At 45.1% G+C, this 16,978-nt stretch overlaps 13 non-coding genes across 13 annotated transcripts; all 13 read right to left on the bottom strand.

Annotated features, from left to right (window-relative positions):
* Nucleotides 1-778: 778 nt before the first annotated feature.
* On the bottom strand, nt 779-969 carry LOC141247440 (U2 spliceosomal RNA). The gene has a single exon (XR_012310902.1). It is a non-coding gene; the product is annotated as a U2 spliceosomal RNA (small nuclear RNA).
* Nucleotides 970-2,084: 1,115 nt separating this feature from the next.
* LOC141247441 (U2 spliceosomal RNA) lies at nt 2,085-2,275 on the bottom strand. Its single transcript, XR_012310903.1, has one exon. It is a non-coding gene; the product is annotated as a U2 spliceosomal RNA (small nuclear RNA).
* A 1,115-nt stretch (nt 2,276-3,390) lies between these two features.
* On the bottom strand, nt 3,391-3,581 carry LOC141247442 (U2 spliceosomal RNA). The gene has a single exon (XR_012310904.1). It is a non-coding gene; the product is annotated as a U2 spliceosomal RNA (small nuclear RNA).
* A 1,115-nt stretch (nt 3,582-4,696) lies between these two features.
* On the bottom strand, nt 4,697-4,887 carry LOC141247443 (U2 spliceosomal RNA). The gene has a single exon (XR_012310905.1). It is a non-coding gene; the product is annotated as a U2 spliceosomal RNA (small nuclear RNA).
* A 1,115-nt stretch (nt 4,888-6,002) lies between these two features.
* On the bottom strand, nt 6,003-6,193 carry LOC141247444 (U2 spliceosomal RNA). Its single transcript, XR_012310906.1, has one exon. It is a non-coding gene; the product is annotated as a U2 spliceosomal RNA (small nuclear RNA).
* A 1,118-nt stretch (nt 6,194-7,311) lies between these two features.
* On the bottom strand, nt 7,312-7,502 carry LOC141247445 (U2 spliceosomal RNA). Its single transcript, XR_012310907.1, has one exon. It is a non-coding gene; the product is annotated as a U2 spliceosomal RNA (small nuclear RNA).
* Nucleotides 7,503-8,617: 1,115 nt separating this feature from the next.
* LOC141247447 (U2 spliceosomal RNA) lies at nt 8,618-8,808 on the bottom strand. Its single transcript, XR_012310909.1, has one exon. It is a non-coding gene; the product is annotated as a U2 spliceosomal RNA (small nuclear RNA).
* Nucleotides 8,809-9,923: 1,115 nt separating this feature from the next.
* Nucleotides 9,924-10,114, bottom strand: LOC141247449 (U2 spliceosomal RNA). The gene has a single exon (XR_012310910.1). It is a non-coding gene; the product is annotated as a U2 spliceosomal RNA (small nuclear RNA).
* A 1,115-nt stretch (nt 10,115-11,229) lies between these two features.
* LOC141247450 (U2 spliceosomal RNA) lies at nt 11,230-11,420 on the bottom strand. Its single transcript, XR_012310911.1, has one exon. It is a non-coding gene; the product is annotated as a U2 spliceosomal RNA (small nuclear RNA).
* A 1,115-nt stretch (nt 11,421-12,535) lies between these two features.
* Nucleotides 12,536-12,726, bottom strand: LOC141247451 (U2 spliceosomal RNA). Its single transcript, XR_012310912.1, has one exon. It is a non-coding gene; the product is annotated as a U2 spliceosomal RNA (small nuclear RNA).
* A 1,115-nt stretch (nt 12,727-13,841) lies between these two features.
* On the bottom strand, nt 13,842-14,032 carry LOC141247452 (U2 spliceosomal RNA). Its single transcript, XR_012310913.1, has one exon. It is a non-coding gene; the product is annotated as a U2 spliceosomal RNA (small nuclear RNA).
* Nucleotides 14,033-15,147: 1,115 nt separating this feature from the next.
* LOC141247453 (U2 spliceosomal RNA) lies at nt 15,148-15,338 on the bottom strand. Its single transcript, XR_012310914.1, has one exon. It is a non-coding gene; the product is annotated as a U2 spliceosomal RNA (small nuclear RNA).
* Nucleotides 15,339-16,453: 1,115 nt separating this feature from the next.
* On the bottom strand, nt 16,454-16,644 carry LOC141247454 (U2 spliceosomal RNA). Its single transcript, XR_012310915.1, has one exon. It is a non-coding gene; the product is annotated as a U2 spliceosomal RNA (small nuclear RNA).
* Nucleotides 16,645-16,978: the final 334 nt, after the last annotated feature.

The raw sequence follows: 16,978 nt of genomic DNA on the forward strand, positions 1-16,978 counted from the left end.
TGCTGGCTGTCCAGCAGCAGACTGAAGGTGGCTGCTGCTGTGCACAGGTATATAAAGGCTCAGAGCCTATTATGACACGCGCAGCCAGCGTTCCATTGCCACATTCCATCTACTGCAGGCAGGATACCTGGCTGGCTGAATGTCGCTGAGAAGCTCACAGAGACCGCCATAAGCAACAGTTTAACAGAATGCCACAGACTAATCAACCAAACTTTTTGGGTTGGGTTCTCTTTTATAGTCTGCAGGCATTAAATGAAAGAAGTCAGTGTTCCAGCAGAAGGAGACAACGTTTCAGAAAAGGCATTGTAGCAAACCAAAAAAGAAATTTTAAGCGCAGCAGTGTAACCAGCGCACATACCTGTTAGCTCGGGTGAGTTTAAAAGGCTGCTGTTGATAACAAGGGCATTTGCTAAATAGATGGTGTGTGTGCAACAATATACTGAAAGGTCAATTATATTGTGCAGCTTATCTCACCACCTGTAGTTATTTAGGTGAAAGCTCCAAAATGCTTGCCTAATATGTCTGTTTATCCAAAAGGAAGTAGAAAGGGAGAGCTAGAAAGATAGCATTGCATCACATTACATGGCAATGCAATGCACAGTTGCTGAAGTTGAACCAAAATGAGCTTGTAATCTGGCTTCTGCAACTTTGAACATGAAAAATCCAATGAGGAGAAGAAAAGCAGAGCCAAAGAGTCCATCCCAAAATCCGACAAACAAGCAAAATGAACAAAAAACATTGAATTCAATTCTTTCTGATTTTAGAAACTGCATTAAAGAAGGGGTGCACCGGTCCTGGAGATACTGCAATACCAGGTCAATGCGTGGAGTGGACAGAGCAAGCTCTTTTTCCATCTCCCTGTTCTAAAAATCCATTTAATATATGGTCCCCAGATAGGGGACGTATCAGATATTAAACTGATAAGAACAGATACTACACTTGATCTTAGCCAAAAGGCCGAGAAGCGATAACCAGAATTGGTTTCAAACTACGGAGCCACCCAAGGATCCTAAAAAGTCCATTTGTGGAGATGAGCTCCTGGACTCCCGTTAAGAAGACATGTTGTCAACCTCTAGATCCCTTACATGCCTGCACTTTTCGGCTTGCTGCTGCTGCAATCCACGCGTTTTAGATCTGCATAACTCCACCTCTTTAAACACAGCACCTTCACCCCCTGCTGTTCCCACCCGCCTCAACACCGTTGGAAGGGAGGAGAACCAATTAAGGCGGGGGGTGGGGTGGAACGAGCAGCTGTCTACCCTTAGCAGGAGGGCTCCTGATTACATACCTCTCCTGCTGCTGCTGCTGCTGGCTGTCCAGCAGCAGACTGAAGGTGGCTGCTGCTGTGCACAGGTATATAAAGGCTCAGAGCCTATTATGACACGCGCAGCCAGCGTTCCATTGCCACATTCCATCTACTGCAGGCAGGATACCTGGCTGGCTGAATGTCGCTGAGAAGCTCACAGAGACCGCCATAAGCAACAGTTTAACAGAATGCCACAGACTAATCAACCAAACTTTTTGGGTTGGGTTCTCTTTTATAGTCTGCAGGCATTAAATGAAAGAAGTCAGTGTTCCAGCAGAAGGAGACAACGTTTCAGAAAAGGCATTGTAGCAAACCAAAAAAGAAATTTTAAGCGCAGCAGTGTAACCAGCGCACATACCTGTTAGCTCGGGTGAGTTTAAAAGGCTGCTGTTGATAACAAGGGCATTTGCTAAATAGATGGTGTGTGTGCAACAATATACTGAAAGGTCAATTATATTGTGCAGCTTATCTCACCACCTGTAGTTATTTAGGTGAAAGCTCCAAAATGCTTGCCTAATATGTCTGTTTATCCAAAAGGAAGTAGAAAGGGAGAGCTAGAAAGATAGCATTGCATCACATTACATGGCAATGCAATGCACAGTTGCTGAAGTTGAACCAAAATGAGCTTGTAATCTGGCTTCTGCAACTTTGAACATGAAAAATCCAATGAGGAGAAGAAAAGCAGAGCCAAAGAGTCCATCCCAAAATCCGACAAACAAGCAAAATGAACAAAAAACATTGAATTCAATTCTTTCTGATTTTAGAAACTGCATTAAAGAAGGGGTGCACCGGTCCTGGAGATACTGCAATACCAGGTCAATGCGTGGAGTGGACAGAGCAAGCTCTTTTTCCATCTCCCTGTTCTAAAAATCCATTTAATATATGGTCCCCAGATAGGGGACGTATCAGATATTAAACTGATAAGAACAGATACTACACTTGATCTTAGCCAAAAGGCCGAGAAGCGATAACCAGAATTGGTTTCAAACTACGGAGCCACCCAAGGATCCTAAAAAGTCCATTTGTGGAGATGAGCTCCTGGACTCCCGTTAAGAAGACATGTTGTCAACCTCTAGATCCCTTACATGCCTGCACTTTTCGGCTTGCTGCTGCTGCAATCCACGCGTTTTAGATCTGCATAACTCCACCTCTTTAAACACAGCACCTTCACCCCCTGCTGTTCCCACCCGCCTCAACACCGTTGGAAGGGAGGAGAACCAATTAAGGCGGGGGGTGGGGTGGAACGAGCAGCTGTCTACCCTTAGCAGGAGGGCTCCTGATTACATACCTCTCCTGCTGCTGCTGCTGCTGGCTGTCCAGCAGCAGACTGAAGGTGGCTGCTGCTGTGCACAGGTATATAAAGGCTCAGAGCCTATTATGACACGCGCAGCCAGCGTTCCATTGCCACATTCCATCTACTGCAGGCAGGATACCTGGCTGGCTGAATGTCGCTGAGAAGCTCACAGAGACCGCCATAAGCAACAGTTTAACAGAATGCCACAGACTAATCAACCAAACTTTTTGGGTTGGGTTCTCTTTTATAGTCTGCAGGCATTAAATGAAAGAAGTCAGTGTTCCAGCAGAAGGAGACAACGTTTCAGAAAAGGCATTGTAGCAAACCAAAAAAGAAATTTTAAGCGCAGCAGTGTAACCAGCGCACATACCTGTTAGCTCGGGTGAGTTTAAAAGGCTGCTGTTGATAACAAGGGCATTTGCTAAATAGATGGTGTGTGTGCAACAATATACTGAAAGGTCAATTATATTGTGCAGCTTATCTCACCACCTGTAGTTATTTAGGTGAAAGCTCCAAAATGCTTGCCTAATATGTCTGTTTATCCAAAAGGAAGTAGAAAGGGAGAGCTAGAAAGATAGCATTGCATCACATTACATGGCAATGCAATGCACAGTTGCTGAAGTTGAACCAAAATGAGCTTGTAATCTGGCTTCTGCAACTTTGAACATGAAAAATCCAATGAGGAGAAGAAAAGCAGAGCCAAAGAGTCCATCCCAAAATCCGACAAACAAGCAAAATGAACAAAAAACATTGAATTCAATTCTTTCTGATTTTAGAAACTGCATTAAAGAAGGGGTGCACCGGTCCTGGAGATACTGCAATACCAGGTCAATGCGTGGAGTGGACAGAGCAAGCTCTTTTTCCATCTCCCTGTTCTAAAAATCCATTTAATATATGGTCCCCAGATAGGGGACGTATCAGATATTAAACTGATAAGAACAGATACTACACTTGATCTTAGCCAAAAGGCCGAGAAGCGATAACCAGAATTGGTTTCAAACTACGGAGCCACCCAAGGATCCTAAAAAGTCCATTTGTGGAGATGAGCTCCTGGACTCCCGTTAAGAAGACATGTTGTCAACCTCTAGATCCCTTACATGCCTGCACTTTTCGGCTTGCTGCTGCTGCAATCCACGCGTTTTAGATCTGCATAACTCCACCTCTTTAAACACAGCACCTTCACCCCCTGCTGTTCCCACCCGCCTCAACACCGTTGGAAGGGAGGAGAACCAATTAAGGCGGGGGGTGGGGTGGAACGAGCAGCTGTCTACCCTTAGCAGGAGGGCTCCTGATTACATACCTCTCCTGCTGCTGCTGCTGCTGGCTGTCCAGCAGCAGACTGAAGGTGGCTGCTGCTGTGCACAGGTATATAAAGGCTCAGAGCCTATTATGACACGCGCAGCCAGCGTTCCATTGCCACATTCCATCTACTGCAGGCAGGATACCTGGCTGGCTGAATGTCGCTGAGAAGCTCACAGAGACCGCCATAAGCAACAGTTTAACAGAATGCCACAGACTAATCAACCAAACTTTTTGGGTTGGGTTCTCTTTTATAGTCTGCAGGCATTAAATGAAAGAAGTCAGTGTTCCAGCAGAAGGAGACAACGTTTCAGAAAAGGCATTGTAGCAAACCAAAAAAGAAATTTTAAGCGCAGCAGTGTAACCAGCGCACATACCTGTTAGCTCGGGTGAGTTTAAAAGGCTGCTGTTGATAACAAGGGCATTTGCTAAATAGATGGTGTGTGTGCAACAATATACTGAAAGGTCAATTATATTGTGCAGCTTATCTCACCACCTGTAGTTATTTAGGTGAAAGCTCCAAAATGCTTGCCTAATATGTCTGTTTATCCAAAAGGAAGTAGAAAGGGAGAGCTAGAAAGATAGCATTGCATCACATTACATGGCAATGCAATGCACAGTTGCTGAAGTTGAACCAAAATGAGCTTGTAATCTGGCTTCTGCAACTTTGAACATGAAAAATCCAATGAGGAGAAGAAAAGCAGAGCCAAAGAGTCCATCCCAAAATCCGACAAACAAGCAAAATGAACAAAAAACATTGAATTCAATTTTTTCTGATTTTAGAAACTGCATTAAAGAAGGGGTGCACCGGTCCTGGAGATACTGCAATACCAGGTCAATGCGTGGAGTGGACAGAGCAAGCTCTTTTTCCATCTCCCTGTTCTAAAAATCCATTTAATATATGGTCCCCAGATAGGGGACGTATCAGATATTAAACTGATAAGAACAGATACTACACTTGATCTTAGCCAAAAGGCCGAGAAGCGATAACCAGAATTGGTTTCAAACTACGGAGCCACCCAAGGATCCTAAAAAGTCCATTTGTGGAGATGAGCTCCTGGACTCCCGTTAAGAAGACATGTTGTCAACCTCTAGATCCCTTACATGCCTGCACTTTTCGGCTTGCTGCTGCTGCAATCCACGCGTTTTAGATCTGCATAACTCCACCTCTTTAAACACAGCACCTTCACCCCCTGCTGTTCCCACCCGCCTCAACACCGTTGGAAGGGAGGAGAACCAATTAAGGCGGGGGGTGGGGTGGAACGAGCAGCTGTCTACCCTTAGCAGGAGGGCTCCTGATTACATACCTCTCCTGCTGCTGCTGCTGCTGGCTGTCCAGCAGCAGACTGAAGGTGGCTGCTGCTGTGCACAGGTATATAAAGGCTCAGAGCCTATTATGACACGCGCAGCCAGCGTTCCATTGCCACATTCCATCTACTGCAGGCAGGATACCTGGCTGGCTGAATGTCGCTGAGAAGCTCACAGAGACCGCCATAAGCAACAGTTTAACAGAATGCCACAGACTAATCAACCAAACTTTTTGGGTTGGGTTCTCTTTTATAGTCTGCAGGCATTAAATGAAAGAAGTCAGTGTTCCAGCAGAAGGAGACAACGTTTCAGAAAAGGCATTGTAGCAAACCAAAAAAGAAATTTTAAGCGCAGCAGTGTAACCAGCGCACATACCTGTTAGCTCGGGTGAGTTTAAAAGGCTGCTGTTGATAACAAGGGCATTTGCTAAATAGATGGTGTGTGTGCAACAATATACTGAAAGGTCAATTATATTGTGCAGCTTATCTCACCACCTGTAGTTATTTAGGTGAAAGCTCCAAAATGCTTGCCTAATATGTCTGTTTATCCAAAAGGAAGTAGAAAGGGAGAGCTAGAAAGATAGCATTGCATCACATTACATGGCAATGCAATGCACAGTTGCTGAAGTTGAACCAAAATGAGCTTGTAATCTGGCTTCTGCAACTTTGAACATGAAAAATCCAATGAGGAGAAGAAAAGCAGAGCCAAAGAGTCCATCCCAAAATCCGACAAACAAGCAAAATGAACAAAAAACATTGAATTCAATTCTTTCTGATTTTAGAAACTGCATTAAAGAAGGGGTGCACCGGTCCTGGAGATACTGCAATACCAGGTCAATGCGTGGAGTGGACAGAGCAAGCTCTTTTTCCATCTCCCTGTTCTAAAAATCCATTTAATATATGGTCCCCAGATAGGGGACGTATCAGATATTAAACTGATAAGAACAGATACTACACTTGATCTTAGCCAAAAGGCCGAGAAGCGATAACCAGAATTGGTTTCAAACTACGGAGCCACCCAAGGATCCTAAAAAGTCCATTTGTGGAGATGAGCTCCTGGACTCCCGTTAAGAAGACATGTTGTCAACCTCTAGATCCCTTACATGCCTGCACTTTTCGGCTTGCTGCTGCTGCAATCCACGCGTTTTAGATCTGCATAACTCCACCTCTTTAAACACAGCACCTTCACCCCCTGCTGTTCCCACCCGCCTCAACACCGTTGGAAGGGAGGAGAACCAATTAAGGCGGGGGGTGGGGTGGAACGAGCAGCTGTCTACCCTTAGCAGGAGGGCTCCTGATTACATACCTCTCCTGCTGCTGCTGCTGCTGCTGGCTGTCCAGCAGCAGACTGAAGGTGGCTGCTGCTGTGCACAGGTATATAAAGGCTCAGAGCCTATTATGACACGCGCAGCCAGCGTTCCATTGCCACATTCCATCTACTGCAGGCAGGATACCTGGCAGGCTGAATGTCGCTGAGAAGCTCACAGAGACCGCCATAAGCAACAGTTTAACAGAATGCCACAGACTAATCAACCAAACTTTTTGGGTTGGGTTCTCTTTTATAGTCTGCAGGCATTAAATGAAAGAAGTCAGTGTTCCAGCAGAAGGAGACAACGTTTCAGAAAAGGCATTGTAGCAAACCAAAAAAGAAATTTTAAGCGCAGCAGTGTAACCAGCGCACATACCTGTTAGCTCGGGTGAGTTTAAAAGGCTGCTGTTGATAACAAGGGCATTTGCTAAATAGATGGTGTGTGTGCAACAATATACTGAAAGGTCAATTATATTGTGCAGCTTATCTCACCACCTGTAGTTATTTAGGTGAAAGCTCCAAAATGCTTGCCTAATATGTCTGTTTATCCAAAAGGAAGTAGAAAGGGAGAGCTAGAAAGATAGCATTGCATCACATTACATGGCAATGCAATGCACAGTTGCTGAAGTTGAACCAAAATGAGCTTGTAATCTGGCTTCTGCAACTTTGAACATGAAAAATCCAATGAGGAGAAGAAAAGCAGAGCCAAAGAGTCCATCCCAAAATCCGACAAACAAGCAAAATGAACAAAAAACATTGAATTCAATTCTTTCTGATTTTAGAAACTGCATTAAAGAAGGGGTGCACCGGTCCTGGAGATACTGCAATACCAGGTCAATGCGTGGAGTGGACAGAGCAAGCTCTTTTTCCATCTCCCTGTTCTAAAAATCCATTTAATATATGGTCCCCAGATAGGGGACGTATCAGATATTAAACTGATAAGAACAGATACTACACTTGATCTTAGCCAAAAGGCCGAGAAGCGATAACCAGAATTGGTTTCAAACTACGGAGCCACCCAAGGATCCTAAAAAGTCCATTTGTGGAGATGAGCTCCTGGACTCCCGTTAAGAAGACATGTTGTCAACCTCTAGATCCCTTACATGCCTGCACTTTTCGGCTTGCTGCTGCTGCAATCCACGCGTTTTAGATCTGCATAACTCCACCTCTTTAAACACAGCACCTTCACCCCCTGCTGTTCCCACCCGCCTCAACACCGTTGGAAGGGAGGAGAACCAATTAAGGCGGGGGGTGGGGTGGAACGAGCAGCTGTCTACCCTTAGCAGGAGGGCTCCTGATTACATACCTCTCCTGCTGCTGCTGCTGCTGGCTGTCCAGCAGCAGACTGAAGGTGGCTGCTGCTGTGCACAGGTATATAAAGGCTCAGAGCCTATTATGACACGCGCAGCCAGCGTTCCATTGCCACATTCCATCTACTGCAGGCAGGATACCTGGCTGGCTGAATGTCGCTGAGAAGCTCACAGAGACCGCCATAAGCAACAGTTTAACAGAATGCCACAGACTAATCAACCAAACTTTTTGGGTTGGGTTCTCTTTTATAGTCTGCAGGCATTAAATGACAGAAGTCAGTGTTCCAGCAGAAGGAGACAACGTTTCAGAAAAGGCATTGTAGCAAACCAAAAAAGAAATTTTAAGCGCAGCAGTGTAACCAGCGCACATACCTGTTAGCTCGGGTGAGTTTAAAAGGCTGCTGTTGATAACAAGGGCATTTGCTAAATAGATGGTGTGTGTGCAACAATATACTGAAAGGTCAATTATATTGTGCAGCTTATCTCACCACCTGTAGTTATTTAGGTGAAAGCTCCAAAATGCTTGCCTAATATGTCTGTTTATCCAAAAGGAAGTAGAAAGGGAGAGCTAGAAAGATAGCATTGCATCACATTACATGGCAATGCAATGCACAGTTGCTGAAGTTGAACCAAAATGAGCTTGTAATCTGGCTTCTGCAACTTTGAACATGAAAAATCCAATGAGGAGAAGAAAAGCAGAGCCAAAGAGTCCATCCCAAAATCCGACAAACAAGCAAAATGAACAAAAAACATTGAATTCAATTCTTTCTGATTTTAGAAACTGCATTAAAGAAGGGGTGCACCGGTCCTGGAGATACTGCAATACCAGGTCAATGCGTGGAGTGGACAGAGCAAGCTCTTTTTCCATCTCCCTGTTCTAAAAATCCATTTAATATATGGTCCCCAGATAGGGGACGTATCAGATATTAAACTGATAAGAACAGATACTACACTTGATCTTAGCCAAAAGGCCGAGAAGCGATAACCAGAATTGGTTTCAAACTACGGAGCCACCCAAGGATCCTAAAAAGTCCATTTGTGGAGATGAGCTCCTGGACTCCCGTTAAGAAGACATGTTGTCAACCTCTAGATCCCTTACATGCCTGCACTTTTCGGCTTGCTGCTGCTGCAATCCACGCGTTTTAGATCTGCATAACTCCACCTCTTTAAACACAGCACCTTCACCCCCTGCTGTTCCCACCCGCCTCAACACCGTTGGAAGGGAGGAGAACCAATTAAGGCGGGGGGTGGGGTGGAACGAGCAGCTGTCTACCCTTAGCAGGAGGGCTCCTGATTACATACCTCTCCTGCTGCTGCTGCTGCTGGCTGTCCAGCAGCAGACTGAAGGTGGCTGCTGCTGTGCACAGGTATATAAAGGCTCAGAGCCTATTATGACACGCGCAGCCAGCGTTCCATTGCCACATTCCATCTACTGCAGGCAGGATACCTGGCTGGCTGAATGTCGCTGAGAAGCTCACAGAGACCGCCATAAGCAACAGTTTAACAGAATGCCACAGACTAATCAACCAAACTTTTTGGGTTGGGTTCTCTTTTATAGTCTGCAGGCATTAAATGAAAGAAGTCAGTGTTCCAGCAGAAGGAGACAACGTTTCAGAAAAGGCATTGTAGCAAACCAAAAAAGAAATTTTAAGCGCAGCAGTGTAACCAGCGCACATACCTGTTAGCTCGGGTGAGTTTAAAAGGCTGCTGTTGATAACAAGGGCATTTGCTAAATAGATGGTGTGTGTGCAACAATATACTGAAAGGTCAATTATATTGTGCAGCTTATCTCACCACCTGTAGTTATTTAGGTGAAAGCTCCAAAATGCTTGCCTAATATGTCTGTTTATCCAAAAGGAAGTAGAAAGGGAGAGCTAGAAAGATAGCATTGCATCACATTACATGGCAATGCAATGCACAGTTGCTGAAGTTGAACCAAAATGAGCTTGTAATCTGGCTTCTGCAACTTTGAACATGAAAAATCCAATGAGGAGAAGAAAAGCAGAGCCAAAGAGTCCATCCCAAAATCCGACAAACAAGCAAAATGAACAAAAAACATTGAATTCAATTCTTTCTGATTTTAGAAACTGCATTAAAGAAGGGGTGCACCGGTCCTGGAGATACTGCAATACCAGGTCAATGCGTGGAGTGGACAGAGCAAGCTCTTTTTCCATCTCCCTGTTCTAAAAATCCATTTAATATATGGTCCCCAGATAGGGGACGTATCAGATATTAAACTGATAAGAACAGATACTACACTTGATCTTAGCCAAAAGGCCGAGAAGCGATAACCAGAATTGGTTTCAAACTACGGAGCCACCCAAGGATCCTAAAAAGTCCATTTGTGGAGATGAGCTCCTGGACTCCCGTTAAGAAGACATGTTGTCAACCTCTAGATCCCTTACATGCCTGCACTTTTCGGCTTGCTGCTGCTGCAATCCACGCGTTTTAGATCTGCATAACTCCACCTCTTTAAACACAGCACCTTCACCCCCTGCTGTTCCCACCCGCCTCAACACCGTTGGAAGGGAGGAGAACCAATTAAGGCGGGGGGTGGGGTGGAACGAGCAGCTGTCTACCCTTAGCAGGAGGGCTCCTGATTACATACCTCTCCTGCTGCTGCTGCTGCTGGCTGTCCAGCAGCAGACTGAAGGTGGCTGCTGCTGTGCACAGGTATATAAAGGCTCAGAGCCTATTATGACACGCGCAGCCAGCGTTCCATTGCCACATTCCATCTACTGCAGGCAGGATACCTGGCTGGCTGAATGTCGCTGAGAAGCTCACAGAGACCGCCATAAGCAACAGTTTAACAGAATGCCACAGACTAATCAACCAAACTTTTTGGGTTGGGTTCTCTTTTATAGTCTGCAGGCATTAAATGAAAGAAGTCAGTGTTCCAGCAGAAGGAGACAACGTTTCAGAAAAGGCATTGTAGCAAACCAAAAAAGAAATTTTAAGCGCAGCAGTGTAACCAGCGCACATACCTGTTAGCTCGGGTGAGTTTAAAAGGCTGCTGTTGATAACAAGGGCATTTGCTAAATAGATGGTGTGTGTGCAACAATATACTGAAAGGTCAATTATATTGTGCAGCTTATCTCACCACCTGTAGTTATTTAGGTGAAAGCTCCAAAATGCTTGCCTAATATGTCTGTTTATCCAAAAGGAAGTAGAAAGGGAGAGCTAGAAAGATAGCATTGCATCACATTACATGGCAATGCAATGCACAGTTGCTGAAGTTGAACCAAAATGAGCTTGTAATCTGGCTTCTGCAACTTTGAACATGAAAAATCCAATGAGGAGAAGAAAAGCAGAGCCAAAGAGTCCATCCCAAAATCCGACAAACAAGCAAAATGAACAAAAAACATTGAATTCAATTCTTTCTGATTTTAGAAACTGCATTAAAGAAGGGGTGCACCGGTCCTGGAGATACTGCAATACCAGGTCAATGCGTGGAGTGGACAGAGCAAGCTCTTTTTCCATCTCCCTGTTCTAAAAATCCATTTAATATATGGTCCCCAGATAGGGGACGTATCAGATATTAAACTGATAAGAACAGATACTACACTTGATCTTAGCCAAAAGGCCGAGAAGCGATAACCAGAATTGGTTTCAAACTACGGAGCCACCCAAGGATCCTAAAAAGTCCATTTGTGGAGATGAGCTCCTGGACTCCCGTTAAGAAGACATGTTGTCAACCTCTAGATCCCTTACATGCCTGCACTTTTCGGCTTGCTGCTGCTGCAATCCACGCGTTTTAGATCTGCATAACTCCACCTCTTTAAACACAGCACCTTCACCCCCTGCTGTTCCCACCCGCCTCAACACCGTTGGAAGGGAGGAGAACCAATTAAGGCGGGGGGTGGGGTGGAACGAGCAGCTGTCTACCCTTAGCAGGAGGGCTCCTGATTACATACCTCTCCTGCTGCTGCTGCTGCTGGCTGTCCAGCAGCAGACTGAAGGTGGCTGCTGCTGTGCACAGGTATATAAAGGCTCAGAGCCTATTATGACACGCGCAGCCAGCGTTCCATTGCCACATTCCATCTACTGCAGGCAGGATACCTGGCTGGCTGAATGTCGCTGAGAAGCTCACAGAGACCGCCATAAGCAACAGTTTAACAGAATGCCACAGACTAATCAACCAAACTTTTTGGGTTGGGTTCTCTTTTATAGTCTGCAGGCATTAAATGAAAGAAGTCAGTGTTCCAGCAGAAGGAGACAACGTTTCAGAAAAGGCATTGTAGCAAACCAAAAAAGAAATTTTAAGCGCAGCAGTGTAACCAGCGCACATACCTGTTAGCTCGGGTGAGTTTAAAAGGCTGCTGTTGATAACAAGGGCATTTGCTAAATAGATGGTGTGTGTGCAACAATATACTGAAAGGTCAATTATATTGTGCAGCTTATCTCACCACCTGTAGTTATTTAGGTGAAAGCTCCAAAATGCTTGCCTAATATGTCTGTTTATCCAAAAGGAAGTAGAAAGGGAGAGCTAGAAAGATAGCATTGCATCACATTACATGGCAATGCAATGCACAGTTGCTGAAGTTGAACCAAAATGAGCTTGTAATCTGGCTTCTGCAACTTTGAACATGAAAAATCCAATGAGGAGAAGAAAAGCAGAGCCAAAGAGTCCATCCCAAAATCCGACAAACAAGCAAAATGAACAAAAAACATTGAATTCAATTCTTTCTGATTTTAGAAACTGCATTAAAGAAGGGGTGCACCGGTCCTGGAGATACTGCAATACCAGGTCAATGCGTGGAGTGGACAGAGCAAGCTCTTTTTCCATCTCCCTGTTCTAAAAATCCATTTAATATATGGTCCCCAGATAGGGGACGTATCAGATATTAAACTGATAAGAACAGATACTACACTTGATCTTAGCCAAAAGGCCGAGAAGCGATAACCAGAATTGGTTTCAAACTACGGAGCCACCCAAGGATCCTAAAAAGTCCATTTGTGGAGATGAGCTCCTGGACTCCCGTTAAGAAGACATGTTGTCAACCTCTAGATCCCTTACATGCCTGCACTTTTCGGCTTGCTGCTGCTGCAATCCACGCGTTTTAGATCTGCATAACTCCACCTCTTTAAACACAGCACCTTCACCCCCTGCTGTTCCCACCCGCCTCAACACCGTTGGAAGGGAGGAGAACCAATTAAGGCGGGGGGTGGGGTGGAACGAGCAGCTGTCTACCCTTAGCAGGAGGGCTCCTGATTACATACCTCTCCTGCTGCTGCTGCTGCTGGCTGTCCAGCAGCAGACTGAAGGTGGCTGCTGCTGTGCACAGGTATATAAAGGCTCAGAGCCTATTATGACACGCGCAGCCAGCGTTCCATTGCCACATTCCATCTACTGCAGGCAGGATACCTGGCTGGCTGAATGTCGCTGAGAAGCTCACAGAGACCGCCATAAGCAACAGTTTAACAGAATGCCACAGACTAATCAACCAAACTTTTTGGGTTGGGTTCTCTTTTATAGTCTGCAGGCATTAAATGAAAGAAGTCAGTGTTCCAGCAGAAGGAGACAACGTTTCAGAAAAGGCATTGTAGCAAACCAAAAAAGAAATTTTAAGCGCAGCAGTGTAACCAGCGCACATACCTGTTAGCTCGGGTGAGTTTAAAAGGCTGCTGTTGATAACAAGGGCATTTGCTAAATAGATGGTGTGTGTGCAACAATATACTGAAAGGTCAATTATATTGTGCAGCTTATCTCACCACCTGTAGTTATTTAGGTGAAAGCTCCAAAATGCTTGCCTAATATGTCTGTTTATCCAAAAGGAAGTAGAAAGGGAGAGCTAGAAAGATAGCATTGCATCACATTACATGGCAATGCAATGCACAGTTGCTGAAGTTGAACCAAAATGAGCTTGTAATCTGGCTTCTGCAACTTTGAACATGAAAAATCCAATGAGGAGAAGAAAAGCAGAGCCAAAGAGTCCATCCCAAAATCCGACAAACAAGCAAAATGAACAAAAAACATTGAATTCAATTCTTTCTGATTTTAGAAACTGCATTAAAGAAGGGGTGCACCGGTCCTGGAGATACTGCAATACCAGGTCAATGCGTGGAGTGGACAGAGCAAGCTCTTTTTCCATCTCCCTGTTCTAAAAATCCATTTAATATATGGTCCCCAGATAGGGGACGTATCAGATATTAAACTGATAAGAACAGATACTACACTTGATCTTAGCCAAAAGGCCGAGAAGCGATAACCAGAATTGGTTTCAAACTACGGAGCCACCCAAGGATCCTAAAAAGTCCATTTGTGGAGATGAGCTCCTGGACTCCCGTTAAGAAGACATGTTGTCAACCTCTAGATCCCTTACATGCCTGCACTTTTCGGCTTGCTGCTGCTGCAATCCACGCGTTTTAGATCTGCATAACTCCACCTCTTTAAACACAGCACCTTCACCCCCTGCTGTTCCCACCCGCCTCAACACCGTTGGAAGGGAGGAGAACCAATTAAGGCGGGGGGTGGGGTGGAACGAGCAGCTGTCTACCCTTAGCAGGAGGGCTCCTGATTACATACCTCTCCTGCTGCTGCTGCTGCTGGCTGTCCAGCAGCAGACTGAAGGTGGCTGCTGCTGTGCACAGGTATATAAAGGCTCAGAGCCTATTATGACACGCGCAGCCAGCGTTCCATTGCCACATTCCATCTACTGCAGGCAGGATACCTGGCTGGCTGAATGTCGCTGAGAAGCTCACAGAGACCGCCATAAGCAACAGTTTAACAGAATGCCACAGACTAATCAACCAAACTTTTTGGGTTGGGTTCTCTTTTATAGTCTGCAGGCATTAAATGAAAGAAGTCAGTGTTCCAGCAGAAGGAGACAACGTTTCAGAAAAGGCATTGTAGCAAACCAAAAAAGAAATTTTAAGCGCAGCAGTGTAACCAGCGCACATACCTGTTAGCTCGGGTGAGTTTAAAAGGCTGCTGTTGATAACAAGGGCATTTGCTAAATAGATGGTGTGTGTGCAACAATATACTGAAAGGTCAATTATATTGTGCAGCTTATCTCACCACCTGTAGTTATTTAGGTGAAAGCTCCAAAATGCTTGCCTAATATGTCTGTTTATCCAAAAGGAAGTAGAAAGGGAGAGCTAGAAAGATAGCATTGCATCACATTACATGGCAATGCAATGCACAGTTGCTGAAGTTGAACCAAAATGAGCTTGTAATCTGGCTTCTGCAACTTTGAACATGAAAAATCCAATGAGGAGAAGAAAAGCAGAGCCAAAGAGTCCATCCCAAAATCCGACAAACAAGCAAAATGAACAAAAAACATTGAATTCAATTCTTTCTGATTTTAGAAACTGCATTAAAGAAGGGGTGCACCGGTCCTGGAGATACTGCAATACCAGGTCAATGCGTGGAGTGGACAGAGCAAGCTCTTTTTCCATCTCCCTGTTCTAAAAATCCATTTAATATATGGTCCCCAGATAGGGGACGTATCAGATATTAAACTGATAAGAACAGATACTACACTTGATCTTAGCCAAAAGGCCGAGAAGCGATAACCAGAATTGGTTTCAAACTACGGAGCCACCCAAGGATCCTAAAAAGTCCATTTGTGGAGATGAGCTCCTGGACTCCCGTTAAGAAGACATGTTGTCAACCTCTAGATCCCTTACATGCCTGCACTTTTCGGCTTGCTGCTGCTGCAATCCACGCGTTTTAGATCTGCATAACTCCACCTCTTTAAACACAGCACCTTCACCCCCTGCTGTTCCCACCCGCCTCAACACCGTTGGAAGGGAGGAGAACCAATTAAGGCGGGGGGTGGGGTGGAACGAGCAGCTGTCTACCCTTAGCAGGAGGGCTCCTGATTACATACCTCTCCTGCTGCTGCTGCTGCTGGCTGTCCAGCAGCAGACTGAAGGTGGCTGCTGCTGTGCACAGGTATATAAAGGCTCAGAGCCTATTATGACACGCGCAGCCAGCGTTCCATTGCCACATTCCATCTACTGCAGGCAGGATACCTGGCTGGCTGAATGTCACTGAGAAGCTCACAGAGACCGCCATAAGCAACAGTTTAACAGAATGCCACAGACTAATCAACCAAACTTTTTGGGTTGGGTTCTCTTTTATAGTCTGCAGGCATTAAATGAAAGAAGTCAGTGTTCCAGCAGAAGGAGACAACGTTTCAGAAAAGGCATTGTAGCAAACCAAAAAAGAAATTTTAAGCGCAGCAGTGTAACCAGCGCACATACCTGTTAGCTCGGGTGAGTTTAAAAGGCTGCTGTTGATAACAAGGGCATTTGCTAAATAGATGGTGTGTGTGCAACAATATACTGAAAGGTCAATTATATTGTGCAGCTTATCTCACCACCTGTAGTTATTTAGGTGAAAGCTCCAAAATGCTTGCCTAATATGTCTGTTTATCCAAAAGGAAGTAGAAAGGGAGAGCTAGAAAGATAGCATTGCATCACATTACATGGCAATGCAATGCACAGTTGCTGAAGTTGAACCAAAATGAGCTTGTAATCTGGCTTCTGCAACTTTGAACATGAAAAATCCAATGAGGAGAAGAAAAGCAGAGCCAAAGAGTCCATCCCAAAATCCGACAAACAAGCAAAATGAACAAAAAACATTGAATTCAATTCTTTCTGATTTTAGAAACTGCATTAAAGAAGGGGTGCACCGGTCCTGGAGATACTGCAATACCAGGTCAATGCGTGGAGTGGACAGAGCAAGCTCTTTTTCCATCTCCCTGTTCTAAAAATCCATTTAATATATGGTCCCCAGATAGGGGACGTATCAGATATTAAACTGATAAGAACAGATACTACACTTGATCTTAGCCAAAAGGCCGAGAAGCGATAACCAGAATTGGTTTCAAACTACGGAGCCACCCAAGGATCCTAAAAAGTCCATTTGTGGAGATGAGCTCCTGGACTCCCGTTAAGAAGACATGTTGTCAACCTCTAGATCCCTTACATGCCTGCACTTTTCGGCTTGCTGCTGCTGCAATCCACGCGTTTTAGATCTGCATAACTCCACCTCTTTAAACACAGCACCTTCACCCCCTGCTGTTCCCACCCGCCTCAACACCGTTGGAAGGGAGGAGAACCAATTAAGGCGGGGGGTGGGGTGGAACGAGCAGCTGTCTACCCTTAGCAGGAGGGCTCCTGATTACATACCTCTCCTGCTGCTGC

Source organism: Phyllobates terribilis, unplaced genomic scaffold (genome assembly GCF_046119375.1).
Source record: "Phyllobates terribilis strain yellow unplaced genomic scaffold, ASM4611937v1 Scaffold_2981__1_contigs__length_96159, whole genome shotgun sequence".
NCBI lineage: Eukaryota > Metazoa > Chordata > Amphibia > Anura > Dendrobatidae > Phyllobates > Phyllobates terribilis.